Raw genomic sequence first — 17,155 nt, forward strand, 5'->3', positions numbered from 1 at the left:
CCTCCTTCTGGGCTGGCACAGGGGACACATGGGAGGCCCCTCTGGGCTGTGGCACAAGGGACGCACGGGAGCTCCGCCCCCCCCCCAACCCCCGGCTGTGGCACAGGAGACAAACAGGACCCTTTACGACTCATAGTTCATCTGTCAACCACCTGGTGACCCTCAGGGCCTCGGGGATGGCTGCTCTGGGATCACGGCCCGTCTGCCCAGGACGTCCAGTTCACCGCCGCATCTTGTGGTAATTACTAACCGCAGGCCCTTTCACTCTCAAAAGTGTCCCTATTGCAGCAGTATACTGCCCGGCCACCCACTTTAATACAAGCCCGTGTCCCCAAACCAGAGGTGAGAGAGGGGCTTACGGAGGACTGCCAGCCACCCCCCTGCCCACCTCACAGCAGGCGGACGATCCTCGCGCCTCTTTCCACCCAACCGCACTTAGAACAGAAGGCGCGTCTCGCGGAGCAGCTCTGCTTGGAGGTGAACCTGAGGTAAGGGCTCCCCGGTGACCGCCCGGCCCCCGCCCAGGCGGCCCGGGAGGAAGGGGAGAGCAGCGCTGCGAGCAGTCCCAGAGCGCAGGGAAGGGAGGTGGATCTCCAGGGAAGTTGCCCCATGTGTGCTCAGGTCTCAAAGTATTTATGTCTCCTTGAAACCTGAAGGGGACAGGCAAGGCCAGAAGGCACCGAGGCAGAGCCCGGCGGAGTCACCCGGTCTCAGACACTGATTCTAGCTATATCTGTAGCCACACAGAAGCGAGCCAATTCCTTTCGCTCACGAGGGAAACAGGTTTGCTTGTTTTCGAGAAAACGTGTAGGTGTGACGCCAGCTGTGGCAGAGAGCACCGTCCCCCCACCCGCCCTCCTCCCTGGTGACACAAGTTCCGGCTGGGCCCCGTGACCAGGCAGCACGTGGAAGAAGTGCTCGGTCTCACGGGCAATGGGAGCACGGGACGCCACGGTGCACCCTCCAGAACAGAAGACGGTCGATGCCGAGCAGGGGTGCGAGAGCTTGGCTCTGGGAGCACCGGCCCTTCGGCTCCGCGTACCTTCCCGCGTGTGGCACTGCTCCCGGCGGTCAAAGCCCCTGCGGAGGGGTGGGAGGCGGAGAGGCCTCCGTGCCGCCTCCTGAGGCGGTGACGGGCACCCGAGCATCCCGGGGGCTGGACCAGGACAGCGGTCCCCGCGCAGCACCTGCAGGCGTCTGCCAGCAGAGTAAAAGCTGACGCACGGCTCGTTTCTATGAAGCAGGACAGGAATGTCTGTTTTCCTAACACTTTACAGAAGATTTGATTTAATACGTTTACGTATTACCTTTTAAAAAGAATGGCAAAAAATAAATTATGTACTCAAAATAAAATGGATCCTGACCGCAACTGTAACTAGAAACAGGAAAGGTAGCAGCGACCCAACCCGACCCTTAGAATTTCCAGAGGGATGGATACACGGGTAAGACATTAGGGTTATTCCTCAGGCTGCCATAGGCGAGCAGTTTAACCTCCCAGGAATTAAAACAGATTCCTGTCAGGGACGAGGCCTTAGTTCGGTTTTCAAAGAAAAGCGTACAAACCAAATAATGAACAAAGTCTCCCCACTCTTGCCTCACCTGGCTCCCTGACAAAACGTGCCTCGCACGCCCCCCCCACGTCCCCCCGCCCCACCCCCGTGCTGAGAACCTGCCAGACTGCCTGGAAACACAAAAGTTCCTTGGGATACGCAGGTACTACTTGCCAAAGAAGTTGGAAAAGGCATTGATAAGTATTTCATAGAATAAACAGATTAACATTTGAAAGTTTGTTTCATGAACGGAAAATGCTAGACGTGCTGTCCTGGGGTAACCTTCGCCACCTTCACAGTCAATTACTGACCGTGGCTTCTCCTCGGGGAAGAAGATGATGCGGGGAAGAGAATCTCACATTTTCTTCTCAAAATTTAGAAGTGAAAAGGTCAAGTAAAAATAAATACAAAGCAAGCTAACTAATTTGAGCTCCTCTCCTCCCTGTACTAGCCAACAGAGCAGAAAGCTAAAGTTAAAAATAAAGGAAGTGTGAGCTTTCTGGAGAAAGGGCTGTGGGGTAAAAATACACGTTCACATCTGACTTCCAGCTGAAACGGGGCCAGCTGGCAACCCTCCTCTGCTGTGTTCCGTTTCCACCAAACACCTGGAAGGACAGGAGCATAAAGAGAGAGAACTGCTCACGGCACCGGTGAGAGCCACAGACCGACAGACAGTCTCATTCCTGCGAACGTCTACTTGGAGCTCCGAAGGAGGGCGTCGGGGGAAAATACGGCGTTTTTACTTACAACTAGCTCGAGCTGGCTTTCCTGTGGCGCGCGGAGCAAAGCACCCCGGGGCATGACATCCGCAAACCTGGAAACCCCCAAAGGTGTGCCACTAGGTTGAGGACACTGCAGCCACCCACCCACCCTTCACCAACGGTCAGTGCCAGGAGGGCGCCCGGGGTCGGCGAGCAGAGCGGCGAGGCCAGACGGGGCGCGGGGTGACCGGCTCGCGGCCATCCAACCGGCTCGCAAAACGGGAACCTGCTCCCAAGTCAGGATGTGGCAGTCCCCACCGGCACACACACACACACACGCGACACGCACGCACACACACACATCTGGGCCCAAGCACCCCCGCGGTGTGCACGCGCACACAAAGGCACACACACACCCAGGCCCAAGAACCCACGCGGTGTATACATGCACACACACACACACACACACACACACACACACACGGGCCCAAGCACGCACATGGTTGTGCACATGCACACACACCCAGATGTACACACACACACGTGTATGTGCACGCATGCCCGCTCCCTCGGAGGCAGCGGCCAGACCGGCGGCTGACACACGAACCCCAGAGCCCGAGGGGCCGAGCGGGCCCCAGCGCGGCCCCGAGGGCTGTGCGTGTCGGGCAGCAGCTCAGCGAGTCGCCTCGGTTCGTCATCCATCACGAGCGCCGAACGTCAGCAGTGCTCACGTCCTGAGGCTGCAGAGAACAAATGAGCGAACAGATATAAAGTGACATCCGCACCCGGTGACGCCCGCGTGCACGCGTGTACACACGTGAAGGCACCGCCCAAGACGGTGACACGGGGTGTCAGAGGGGTGAGACGACTTCCTCCGTTTCTTTTTCTCGTCTCTGGCGTCTGAATGTCCCGTGATGAAGCGTGCAATCGAATAAGAGAAGGCGTCAGAGAGGCAAGGCCACGCCCGGAAAGGGCGCAAGGTGCAGAGAAGGCGGCTGCCACGCCCTGCCCCGGACCTGCCCTCGGTCTCCCGCCAGCCCTGCGGCGCAGGCTTCCTGCTGTCCCTGTGCTGTCCCTGCTTTGACCAGTGCAGCTGAGCTAGTGAACTCGCATTTCTGCTTAATTTAAATGTAAAAAGCCACGTGCGGCTAGTGGCACCACCTTAAATGTCAATTGTTAAAGCAGCGCAGGGAGGTGGGTAGGGTATCAGGGCCCGAGTCAGGGTCCCCAGGACCCCCTGCGCAGCGGCCACTCAGAATGAGGCCTTGATGTCCACTCGGTCCCCCAAATTAAATGAAGTCTGAGGTCCTCGGGCCAAGAGCAGGCAGATGCCAGTCAACGAGAGCACGGCACTTCTGCCAGCTCTGACCGGCTTGTGCCAGCACAGCCTTTAAAGGACAGGGCTCCTCTTACCGCGCAGCCCGGCCGCACCGGCCCAGGCGACCGGGCTGAGGCCGTCCAGCCAGGGCACGGCTCCTGGCAGGGCAGCTGTGGCGACAGGAGCAGTACAGAACCGGGGCAGCAAGGCCTCAGCAGTAAGAGCCACGGTGGAGGGGAGAGCGGCCAGTGCCCCGTAGGCCCCTAACACGGCTAACGTCCTGCACACGCACCACGTGAAGAAAACGCACAACCACATCCTCCAGATGGTCAAAGGTCACCAATGAGGAAAGGTCCGAGTGAGCAAACCCCAAGCAGGCTACCAAAGAGGGGCCAGTGGGGGCGCCTGGGGGGCTCGTGATCTCGTGGTTCATGGGTTCGAGCCCCGCGTCGGGCTCCGTGCTGACAGCCTGGAGCCTGGAGCCTGCTTCCGACTCTGTGTCTCGCTCTCTCGCTGCCCCTCCCCCACTCACGCTCTGTCTGTTTCTCTCGCAAATAAACAAACATTAAAAAATAAAAAATAAATTAAAAAGGGGCCAGTAAAATATCAGGACTCGCTGTGTGGCAGGCACCGTCCCCCCTCCCTGACCGCCGAGTGTGGCTGCTGTCGTGTCTCACTGTCCCGTGGCTCACGCCAACCCAAGTGGGAGGCGGTGGCTCGGGAGCCCCCAGCAGCTGGCGGGGCCGACGCTGACCCTCCCGTCCACCCGCCGGCGAGCAGGTGAGCGCCTCCCAGCCTGTAGGGGCCTTGGCCTGGGACCCACCCCTCGTGCCCCACTGGACTCAAGAGGACTGGAGGCAGGACACGCGCTCGCGCCGTGTCCTCGCCCCCGCGAGGCTATCTTCTCTGTGTAGACCGCACTCGAGCAGAGGAAAGGACCATGTGCTCTTAGATCCACACTGGGAGCCACACAATTAGGTTCTAAATTAAAACAATTCAGCCTTTAACAAAAACCTGGGAGCAGAGAACGCACTCTACTGTCAGCAGGGGGTGTCTGTTGTCACCTGGTGGTGGGAGGGCCAGGCCTGTGGCTCAGGAACTGGTTTCCGGCACAGCCCAGAGCAGGGGTTCTGCCCTGCTCTCCAAGTCTTCCTGTGTGTCTCTCCTCTTCTCCCTCTGACTTCCTCAGTCCAGATCCCCAAGACAGACCCCAGCTTCACGAGGCCCACATTCTCGGCACCGCCTGCACACGGCTGGCCTTGCCACCGAAGGGCAGGTCCCACTAAGGTGGGCGACCCAGCCTGTGATGGTGCAGTGGGGCCACAACCACACGGCCTGCAGACAGAGCACTGCCTTCTCACCGAGCTCTCGTCTCCCTCAGACACCTCCCCGTCAAATGGGCTGGGACATCCAAAATGCACACAGGGACACCCTGAGAAAACAGGCAGCAGGGCAGACATCCCCAGAGTTAACAATCCCTCAGTGTAGGGATGAGGCGTGGTGGGGTTTGGAGGAGAGAAGAAACAGCCCAGAGGAACCACAGGGCCAGTGAGGGAGCTACAAGGACACCTGGCAGGTTCCCCAAAACCCACTGCCTCCACGTGGTTAGTGCCCACACCCTAAGGTGTCTAGAGGCAGAACTGTGGTTTTCTCGTCAAGTCCACTTTAAAGAATACCGCATGCGAGTAAGCTCAGAGATTAACAGCCAGAAACGTCAACACTCTCCAAGGAGCCGAAGACACCCGCCTGCTTTGCTTAACACGTCATTTCCGATTAGGCACACGCACTGGTGACGGCTTTCAAGAGGTGGCTTGTTCGCCAATGTGATGAGCGAAGACCCGTATCTCAGGGACGCTGAAGGGCCATTTTCACGTGTGTGCACGCATAAGTGTGCACAAGTGCATACGTGCACGTCTCTTTGTGCCTTTGCCTATTTTCCTACAGGATTTTGGTCTTTGCTCCCCCAAGATTTTTGAATATGTGTGGCACAGCACCAAGAATTTTCTCACAACCGATTCTTTCGTCTTTTGACTTTACGTAGATTCTTCTGTTGCTGGTTTGTGCGGGTAGGCAGTTTTTCACTGTCGTCGTATATTTTCAGTCCGTTTCGACCATCTTTTCTTTGGGTGAACCTGAATGTTCAGCTATACTTTTAAAAGCCTCGCCCAACACGCAGGTCATATGCAGCTGTGTTCTTGTCAAACACTTGAATAGTTTCATCTTGCACAGTTAGCTCCCTGACCCGCCTGGCGCTTACTCCCGCACGTGGCGTGAGGCAGACACCCGACGCTGTGTCTCACAAAACGGTGTTCAGCTGTCCCAAAGTCCCTTTGAAAAAGTCCCCTGTGACCCGGCAATCGGAGATACCACTTGAATCGTACGTTACGTTCCCACCGGTACTCGGGCTTGTTCCAGAGCCGCCTACCACGCTGGCCGCGCCATCGTCATGCTCCTTTACGTCGAGGGGCTTTACGGTGTGTTTTAAAGTCTGGACGGGCTATGTTCCCCACCCCACCCCCGGGCCCCCCAGCCGTTCTCTTCTGCGTTTCTGGGTATCTGTGCATGCTTGTTTTTCCGTGTCAATTTTAGGATCCAGGGAAATAATGACTCCTGTTGCTCTCATATTTTTATGGGAACCCCATTAAATGTGTGCATGAAGCTGGTGGAGAAGTGCCATTGCAATGATGCCGTGACAAGCTAACCGAGAACGGGGCCCTCCCTCTGCTCAGGGCTCCTTTTGTGTCTTTCTCAAGAGGTTTCCGAACGGTCTTCACTTTTCAACAGCTCTTACCACACGCATTCGTGAGTACTGCTTCTCTTTTGTTGCTGTCGTGAATGGGGCTGCCTCCCCCAAATACCTTCTAACTGGTTATGTTTGTGAGTACGAACGTTATGTTGATGTTTGTATGTTACATTTTTATTTCTGCTGCCTTAACTAGTTTTTATTATGTGAGCTTTTTTAACCGCTGATTCTGAGGCTGTGCGGTCCCACGTGGTGGCCACTGTACGGGACAGCACGCTGCTGCGGGAGGTTCCGTTGGACAGGACCCTCTCTAGGGTTTCCTGAGTATCCTGCAAACGGATCATTTTACCTAGGCTATTCCACATTTTACGCCTTCGTTTCCTCTTGTCCTCTCCTCAACCTGGCTGGTAAGAACGTTAGGATCCCCCTTGAAATTCTTTTTAAGTTTATTTATTTTTGAGGCGGGGGAGGGGCAGAGAGAAGGGAGAGAGAGAGTCCCAAGCAGGCTTCAAGCTGTCAGCACAAAGACCAACTACATGGGGCTTGAATTCACAAACCTCGAGATCATGACCTGAGCTGAAATCAAGAGTTGGGACACTTAACCAACTGAGCCCCCCAGGCGCCCCTAGGGTCCCATTTACAATTTTTAATGAAACTGCACATCTTCTGCCCTGCCCTGCCCTGCCCTGGGGCCTCGGCAGCGTCCAGTATCTCATCCTGCTGTGGGGAGGACAGCGTGAAGGGAGGACAAATTAGCACCGAGACGTACCACGCTGGGCTAGGTCCTCAACGTCTTCGCCCTTCCGGCCCACGTTGAAACCGTGGATAAGACTTCTTTCACAGACAAAAACAGAACTTCCATCTAAAACAAACTGAACAACTGACGTTTGTGAGTCCTGAAAAAGAGATACTTAGGTGGCTAAACGTTTCTTTTTTATTGGAATTTGGAAAAAACACAAAATGGACGCCTGAACCCCATTTCATTACTTCAGTATCCCAACAGTCAGGTGTCACACCCGCTCCGCCCCCAGCCACGCGCCTCCCACTTACGAGGGGCCTGTCATCGCGCGCACCCCTGGCTCGGAGTACCTCCCACCAGAAGGACCCTAATCCACCTCGGCACCAAACCGGGCTTGTGAGAGTAGAGCAGGCTAAACTCCCTTCACATGGCTGGGAAAATTCACTCTTGGCTAATTTGTTGTTTGGACTAATTCCCAAGTCACTCGTTTTTAGAAGGATGAGAGAAAAGAGGGGCAGACGGCAAACACACCCGAGGCCCTCGGCTTCCCCGGGGCCCTCCCCGACTTTACGTGGAGCCGCGCGGCTGGGAAGCTCAACCCAGATACCATGGTATGCACATCCACAAACCTGTCTCTAGTGCACATGGTTAGGACGGCCTCAGAGAAACGATAATGAACGCGTTCAGAATGGTTAGTTAATTGACAGCCTATATTTAACTCAACACATTAGTCTAGGCTGCAACAATGAACATGACCACGACCCACACTGAACACAGAGAGCTTGGTTAAATATCATAAAAGGGCTTTAAAATCAGCAGGCATCATGGCCAAGTGAAAAAGGGGAACTTAAAAAATAAAAGGAATTTACTAAGCCTGTTGTTACAGGATACAATTGCAATAAAGGCAAAGGAATCAAAGGCAACGTGGAAAAGAAAAAGACGAAAGGCAACAGCGTTGAAAGCTTGAAATCCTACCGGTAACACTTGAGAATCTTAGAACAACTTCATCAACAACTCAAGAAGCAAGGAATTCTAAAACGTGAAATGACATTAAGGTGGCCTTTTTCTCACGGAAGAGTTTCCCAGCCAGACCGTTGACCCCCCTGCACAGTCGTTTCACAGAACAGAGACAACAGTGCAAGCCAGACCGAAAAAGCAGAGGCCGATCTCAGCCACAAGTCCTAGACATGGGCGCGCTGTGGAAGGAAAACTCACCCCACAAGGTCAGAAGGCCTGCACGTGGTGGGTTTCTAGCACGTCTGAAGACCAGCAGGCCACACTACCAGGTCCTTCCTGCACCTTCCCACAGCCCCATACGTTGTCGTGAAGGAGCCCAGTTCTCGAAATACACGTACGACCCACAAACGTGTACTCATACGAGGGAAGTTTAGGGGCAAGGGCAGGAACAGCGCAATGTTAGGCTGCTTTTTTATCTGCACAATGTTCAAATGATTCGAGATTTCCTTACGCCTAACTCTTACAGGTGGTCTCATTTAAAACATATTCAGTGATGTGTGACCTGAGAACCACTGACACTGTAAGGGGGCACCTGAAGAAAATAGAGAAACCAGGCCATCTATCTCTTTTCATCACACTGAAAAGGCCAAAATGAGACCAAATCTCTAAAACATCACAAGTGACACAGTCAAATATCAAAAATTCAAAGGACCAAAGATGCACCTAAAACATAACAGAAAATCACCGAGGACGTGAACCCGACACCCACGTCCCCTCGCTTTGTCTCCGCGCTAACCCTGGGGTCTGACTCGTGTGTACTGCATCCAGGGTTATTTCCCCCCGAGGAAAAAAATGCCAACTTTATGTTAATGTCATAAAAACCACGACTCCCGGCAGCCAGCAGTCCCCTCAAGAAGACACGCAGGAGGAAGTATGGGGCAGCGAGCGTGCTGAGCAAGGACCCGGGGCAGGCTCCGGGGCGCTCATGGGGACAGCCCTGCCCCCGCTCACCCCCGCCCACACTTCTCTGCTTTGAGCCCCTCGCGGTGTCCCCTGCAATGCCACGTCTGTCCAACTCGGCCAGAACAGACCATCTCAACTTTGCCGCAGTTGACTACGAGCCAGTTGGACGGGAGTCCCATCTCGAAGCTCTCGGAGAACCCCTCCTTGAGAAACACCTCTGTTCCTGGTGCAACCCCCACTACCCGCGTCTCCCAGCAGCAGTCAGGCTGGCCCCTGCCCTGGTCCTCCCTCTTCTTCTGGACTCTGACTACCTCCCTGGGGTCCCAAGGTAAACAGGTGCAGAGGGCAAGGGCCCCTCTCCTCTGGCCCTGCTCCTTCACACCCCACACTACACGGGACAACCACAGAATGCAAACTTCCAACATCTGGGCAGCACCTAACCCGGAAGTAACCACACCCACAGATGCGCACCCCGTTAAACCAACACGAAATGCAACCCAACACAACTTCCTCTCAGCCAGATCACAACTGTGCCCGAGGCCTTCCAAGGCCTCCCAGGACAGGGCATGTATGAGAGAGGAGAAGCGGGGGGGGGGGGGGGACACGGGTGGCAGCAGGCCTAGTGACTCAAGTTAAAACACTAACAGATGTGTGAGGACACTGGCCAGGAGGGCCCTGCAAGGGAAGCCCCTGGACTTGCGGTCACTAAGACCCCCGCCTTGCCCAGGGGCCCTCACTGCTGAGTGGAGTCTGTCTGGCAAAACCAAAGGATAAGCTGCTTAGAATACCCAACAAAAGTGTTCAATCTACAAGGAGAACCAAGGGGACAGTTAACACAAAAGCCAACGATACTTAGGGCAGAGGATGAGCACACAAAAGGAGCTTCTAAGGAATTATTAGCTTCTTTAAAAACACTATCTTTTAAAAGAGACTTTCTTTTTTAAAACCATCTTAGGGGCGCCTGGGTGGCACAGTCGGTTAAGCGTCTGACTTCAGCCAGGTCACGATCTCGTGGTCCATGAGTTCGAGCCCCGCGTCAGGCTCTGGGCTGATGGCTCAGAGCCTGGAGCCTGTTTCCGATTCTGTGTCTCCCTCTCTCTCTGCCCCTCCCCCATTCATGCTCTGTCTCTCTCTGTCCCAAAAATAAATAAATAAACGTTGAAAAAAAATAAATTTAAAACCATCTTAGACTTAAAGAGAAACGGAGATGACATACAGCCAGCTCCCCCTTTATAAACTTCTTACGTTAACATGGTACATTGGTTACAATTAACGAGCCAATATTAACACTTTATTGTTAACTAAGCTAATGAGCCTTATAGTCAGGTTTCCTCAGTTTCCCCTGATGTCCTTCTTTTGTCCTGGGGCCCCCGTCCAGGACACCACGTGACCTTGATCGCATCCCTCTGCTTCTCCTCTGGGCTGTGACAGTTTCTCTGATGACCCTGACAGTGTCGAGGTGGACGAGTCAGGGATCTGGGGGGATGTCCCCCAGTGGGAGCGGCATGATGGCTTCTCGTGACTGGACTGGGGTCGCGGCTTGTTGGGGGGAAGCGCCCGTCTCTTCCCACCCGGCCCGGGCGGGTGCCATCAGCACGGCCTGTCACCGCTGATGTTGGCTGTGGTCACCTGGCGGAGGTGTGTCTGCCGGCTGTCCCCATCCACGTGACTCCTTCCCTCCCCCCACTGCACCCCCGTGGAAGGGAGTCGCCGTGCAGAGCCCGTGGCCCGAGGAGTGGGGAGGTGGGCTCCGCCCCCCGGGGACGGAGCAGCCGCGTAGACGATGTGGGACCCTCCTTCGGAGAAGAAATTCAGTCTGCGTATCAGGGCGTGTCTGGATTGTTTGCTGATGTCAGTCTGGACGTGTGCATGTTTATTTTACACGGTGGGCTATAATCCAACACGCCCTCCCTCTTGCTGGGACCGATCCGGCTCTGGCGGCCGGGAGCCCCTTCAGGTGGCTCCTGTGTCCCCCCTGACACGCCTATCGAGGTGGCGTTGTGTTGTTCGGGCACTTCCTGTCTGGGTTTACGTGTGCTCCAGGCTTACCTGGGGCATTTCCTGCCCGACCCTAGAAAGGGGCCCTTGCTCTTTATTTTTTATATGCTCTTTTTTTTTTTAATGTTTATTTTATTTTAGAGAGAGAGAAAGAAAAGGAGAGAATGAGCAGGGGAGGGGCAGAGAGAGAGGGAGACGGAGAATCCGAAGCAGGCTCTGCACTGCTAGCAGAGAGCCTGATGCGGGGCTCGAACTCACGAGCCCACGAACCATGAGATCGTGACCCAAGCCGAAGTCAGATACTCAACTGACTGAGGAAGCCAGGCGCCCCTGTGTGCTCTTTTATGGAACATGCAGTTACACATCTGAAAAATATGCTTAACGGAAGAAGCCAGTTGTACCTACGTTGAATCCAACTTCTACTTCTGACACCAGCACCCCAAGCTTGTTCCAAGTAAATGGACTTCTCCCACTGGATACTGACTGGGTGGTGTAATGGGAGGGGCTACCTGCAGTGACTGGGATGGGGGAGGAAGCCTAAACCTTTCATTTTCAACTGTTTGCACAATTATTTCCAAAGATATGCATACTTTTACAATTTAAAACACATAGAACTATTTTAAACCCTTGTGTTGATTACAAGTAGAGGCCAAATCCAAGTAAGGAAGATACACCGACGATGCTGATGTGGAACAGAAATAAGCAAAAAGCATGCCGCGTGCGTAGAATTAATAAATAAACCACATCTGGCAAAGCCCCAGCTTTGTGTGACCCCAGCACATGTGACGACTCTCCCTAGGCTGCTTCTGGTTGCTCTTTCCCACCTAACGATCAGCAAAGACTTCGGTTCATAATGGACATTCAAAAAATTCACGTGTCTGGGGGCACCTGCCTGGCTGACTCAGCTGGTGAAGGATGCGACTCTTGACCTCAAGGTCATGAGTTCGAGCCCAACCTTGGGTGCAGAGCTTACGTATTTGAAAAACAAATAAATTTTATTTAATTTAAATTAAAAATTCAAATGTCTGTATATGAAGTACATAGTTTTTGGAAATGTTCATAAGAGTTCTGCTTGGGGAGAAAAAATGTACAGTTTCAAAGATGGTAGAGTGCATCCTAACGTCCAAAAGCAAGAGTCCCCGGTTTACTTAAGAAATGCTTTCCTTCGGGGCGCCTGGGTGGCGCAGTCGGTTGGGCGTCCGACTTCAGCCAGGTCACGATCTCGCCGTCCGTGAGTTCAAGCCCCGCGTCGGGCTCTGGGCTGATGGCTCGGAGCCTGGAGCCTGTTTCCGATTCTGTGTCTCCCTCTCTCTCTCTGCCCCTTCCCCGTTCATGCTCTGTCTCTCTCTGTCCCAAAAATAAATAAACGTTGAAAAAAAAATTTTTAAAAAAAAGAAATGCTTTCCTTCCAAACTACAGTCCAGGAAGTAAATGTCGTGCATGAGTAAAACCTGGGAGAAGCATTAACAACAACAACAACAAAATGTCACAGCTACATCACAGGCATATTTAAGAAAAAGATACCATAATCTCAAGGTTTTTAAAACAAAACCTCCGTGTGCACACCACAGGAGGAAAGGTTTCCGATGTCCCCAGAAAGCACTGACCCCAGGGATTTGCAGAATGCTGTAACACGCCAGGGGCATCCGCGTCCCCGGAGTCCCAGCTTAGCAGCTCCGCGGCCCCGGCCAGGGGCTGCGTGGGAGGCAGCCGGGCGTGCAGGGCACAGCGCAGACGTGCACGCTCCGCCGGCTCCAGGGCGCGCGGGCGCGGGTGCGCGCGGGCAGGGCGGGATCCCGGGACCGACGGTTAACAGCCGCCAGCGGGAGTTGGCCGGGTGCGGCTGGCCAGACCGGACCCCACCAAAGAGGACCCTGAGAGGACCCTACAGAATAGACCTGCCGAGCGGCGGCCACTGCGACCAGCACCGGCAAGGAGACGCGCCCCGAGCGCACAGCCATGGCGACCCGGCCCACGCCGGCGCTGCTGCTGCTGCTGGTGGCCCTGCTCCTGCCCGCGCAGACCTCCATGGAGCCGATGGGCACCGCACCCACCCCGACCGCGATCCCAGACGGCAACTCGTCGGCGGGCCGGCCCCTGCCGGGCATTGAGCTCAAGGCCGCAGCCCGCACCCCGCACCCGGCCCTCTGGACCTGCTGGCCATGCTCATCCCGCTCGCCCTGCAGCTGATCCTCGGGTAGGGCGCCCGTCCAGCGCGGCCAGGACCCCCGGCGTGGACACAGAGCGCCAGGGCTCCCCTGCCTCCGCTCCTTGACTTCACTAATAGAAATGGATCCAGAAAAGGGAGAATCCCACCGCCACTGGTTTGCAGCCTGTGGCCACAAAGAAAGGTCACACCTCCTGCAATTCCATGTACAGACTGAAAGAAGTTGGCGACATCCTGCTGAGTTCAAGACAGGACTTAGGAACTTTGGGTACCTACACCTCTACCTTGGGAATTAGAAGATACTTTACCTTTATTTTGGCTCATTAAATTTATAAAGTCAAAAAAATGATCAGGTAGTTTGCAAAGTGTTTCTCTGTACGGTGGGTGACAGGCAGAGGCTGGGCCTCCCGCCCACTGCAGCTCTGGAGAAGCTGGCAGTGCTCACGGGAGCTGGTGGCTGCATCTGACTTGGGGACAGCAGGTGACAAAGCCAGCACAATGACAGTAGGCATCCCCAAACCCACAGCATGCACACTCTGCTGCCCTTCCCATCCCAGCCCAACAAGAACCCTGGAGTATCATTTTAACCCAGTGCCAGAGAGCAGATGTATAGAACCTCACACAGTCATCAAATGCTGCTTTATTTTTGTACATGTTAAATCATTTTTACAATTTAAAGGTGACTTTTTTAAAACATCTCCTTTAAATTTTTTTAATGTTTATTTTTGAGAGAGACAGAGCATGAATGGGGGAAGGGCAGAGAGAGAGGGAGACACAGAATCCGAAGCGGGCTCCAGGCTCTGAGCTGTCAGCACAGAGCCCGCCATGGGGCTCGAGCCCATAAACCACAAGAGCATGACCTGAGCCGGAGTCGGACGCTTAACCAACTGAGACGTCCAGGTTCCCCTTAAAACACCTCTGTTAAATCTTGAACATGAGGTTTGGTAAAGCACGTGTTTGGAAAAGGGAAGATTAGAAGTTCGCCTGAGTTACATTCACACAAGTTTTATGCTATTTGTATACGTTTCTATCTTTATAAACCCACAACTGAACACCTCTCTACCAATATTTTTAGGCAGTACCTGGGACAAAGCCTAAAGTAGTTTCTGGAAGTTAATCTAATACAACCATCAACACACAGACACCCTCTCTGAAGTCTCTCGTCCATCGTCACACATGGACACTCCAGTATTTCGGCTATGGGGCCTTCATAACCAAAGACGTGCCAGCCTTAGAGAGCATTCCAGAAACACCAAATTCAACAATCTTCAAAACAAGAACAGCATGTGTGAACAAACACTATGTTCTAGAATGCACACTGTGTTTAGTAATTATGCTTTGATTTATACAAAGTGATACAGTAGTGACTTGCATTGAACATAAGTGGCAAATTATTTTTAAAGGCTTAAAGGCCAATCTAAAGAAAAATCCAAATTTAACAAGTTTTACTCTCTGCATTAAAGGATGACCAATTATAGCCTTATTTGACATAAAAGGAATAATGAAAAGGCTGCTCTCCCACAGGAAATTACACTTTCTTGGTCACCAATCCCTACCACTTCTCTCTCACAGTAATGTTGAATTAACAACCCTTAACAGAAGCCATGGAAATTCCTATCGGATGATCCAAGGTTTAATTCCAATCCCAAGCATCTATCCAATTTTATCTCTACAGTTTGGAGAAGCCATTTCCAGCTCTACCTGCCCACTGGTAAAACAACTTGGGTATGTGTTTTTTGGGGAAAAGTATGTCCCTATACTGGAGACCAATCATTTCTGCTCTACAGAAAGATGCCCGGTCTGGCCTAAAACACTAAGAGTAACCTGGCCGTGTCTCCAACTCCAAGGCAAAGGCAGCAAGGCTCAGGGATAAGGTGACCAGCTCCTGACTTCCTGGACACTCACCCGTCTTGAGGGGCTCTGCCAGGTGCCCCGTCTGGCTCTTACTATCCAGACACTGTCTCACATGGTTCCCATGATCATTCAGTCCTCACAGTAACGAGGGAGGCATTAGTATCTCCATTTTACAGATCGGGAAACCAAGGCCCAGAAGGTGTCAAACAACGTGTCAGGGTCACACAGTGAGAGGTGGGGTTGGCATGGCTCAGACCAACAGTCTGGTTCCAGAGTCCAGGCAGATGCCCACTTCCTTCAGCTGCCCCTCAACTGAAGACAAGAGGATACCCCTACACATAAGCAGGTCTGGATCGTCTCAGAGGTGGGGGCCGCCATCTGATGGAGGAAGAGCAGCACAGGGAAAGCCACGAGGTGGCAACAGGCGAGGCATATACAAGAACCTGAAGACGCAAGGAGCTAGACTCAAGCAGACAGAGCGGTCGGAGGGAGGAGGCCGGGGGCCTGAACTCAAGCAGACAGAGCGGTTGGAGGGAGGAGGCCGGGGGCCTGGAGCACGAGGGGAGAGCAGTCAGAGGGAGGAGGCTGGGAACAGGTGGGAGGCAGTCAAGCCCGGTGTCTGTGGGTAAGGAGTAAGTACAGTTTTACTGCGCCCAAGGTCAGGCCTAAGGGCCTGTAAGTGCAGGGCAAGAGAGTGGGCTCTGGCTGCTGCATGAAGGGCACCGGGAGCACAAGGCAAGACTTGGGGCCCAGGAGGGTCAGGAGGCTTCTGTTGAGGGCAAAGGACAGATGGTGGTGGCCTGGGGCCCCTGGGCCGAGGGGAGACACGGAGAAGCAGGCATCCTGGGTAGAGAATGGATGGGACAGCAGGCACAAAAGGTGCAGGGAACTAGATGTGACACCGAGGAAAAGCTGCCAGGTTTCCAGCAACTGGGGGGGGGGGGGGGGGGGAGTCGGTGACATTCACTGTGAGAAGAAGGGGTAGGAAATTAAGGAAAATACAGTAGCTGGTTCCAGATGTTCAGGAACACCTGTGAGACACCAGACTGGAGGGGGAGTGCGATGTGCCCCCTGGCAGGCCTGGGCCCCGGAGCCCAAGGGGAACTGGAGACGGAAAAGCAGACGTGCCCGCCCCCCCAGCTACCGCCTGTCAAAGTGGGCACGTCCACGCCCCCACCCCCAAAGCTTGTTCTCTATAGGCTGTGTCCGGCCAAAGGCTCCGCCTTCCACGCGGCTACGCAGGCCAAACCCCACGCAATGGGTCTGCCGTCTACCTGCCCTGTTCCTTCACGGCCGACCTGGACGGCGGCCTCCCCACCCGCACCCGCACCCACACTCTCACCCGCACCCGCACCTGCACTCACACTCACCCCCACCCCCGCACCCGCACCTATACCTGCACCCACACTCACACCTACGCCCACACCCGCACCCGCTCTCCAGCCAGCGCCGCGGAGAACCTTCCAAACGGCAGTTCTGGTTTCATAGCCCATACCCCACCACGGCTTGCTCAGAAGGCTCAACCACCTGCGGCGCCCGCAGCCCCCTCTGGCCACATCTGCCTCCTACAGCTCCAGCGACACCGAGCCCTTTGGTGAGCGCCTCCCGTGGGTGGAGAAGGCTCGCAAGGAACCGCGGGCCCGCCCTCTGTTCTTCCTGACCTACAGGCACTGCCGGGGAAAGTCCATCCTCACAGCTGGTTCCCTGCAGGAAACCCGGGGGAAAGGAGCTGGACTTGAACAGGAAGCGCCCTGGGGACGTTTGAGACGTGGGGAAGGCTCGTCCCAAGTCCCAGGCGAGCTCCCCCGGCTCTCCCCAGCCGCTCTGGGTTTGCCCTCGAGCGGGGCAGGGCTTCTCTCTCGTGTAGGCGACCTCAGAAACCACGCAAGAGGCTGCGAAACGTGGGCGAATACAAGAGCGGCTCCTCTGGAGGAGGGTCTGCGCTTCCCGGCCCCCCGGGGCAGCTGTGTGAGGCTGGGCCCCGGCAGACAGCGGGCGGCGCCTGCCTTCCCAAGCCGCCCAGCCTGAGAGGGCTCTTCTCCAGGCATCTTCCACAGACACGGCCAAAGTCACTTCGGGGGTGGCAGGGGCCCCCCTCCTCTCGTGCCCTGCGGTGAGAACCCAGCTCGCTCCCTCCTCCCTACAGAGGGAGGCCTGGTTCCTGG

At 54.8% G+C, this 17,155-nt stretch overlaps 1 protein-coding gene across 2 annotated transcripts in view; it reads right to left on the minus strand.

Moving 5' to 3' along the window:
• The window catches only part of ADARB1 (adenosine deaminase RNA specific B1), a 141,688-nt gene that overhangs the window by 100,294 nt on the left and 24,239 nt on the right, over positions 1-17,155 (minus strand). The window lies entirely within an intron of this gene.

This window comes from Prionailurus viverrinus, unplaced genomic scaffold (assembly GCF_022837055.1).
Source record: "Prionailurus viverrinus isolate Anna unplaced genomic scaffold, UM_Priviv_1.0 scaffold_42, whole genome shotgun sequence".
NCBI lineage: Eukaryota > Metazoa > Chordata > Mammalia > Carnivora > Felidae > Prionailurus > Prionailurus viverrinus.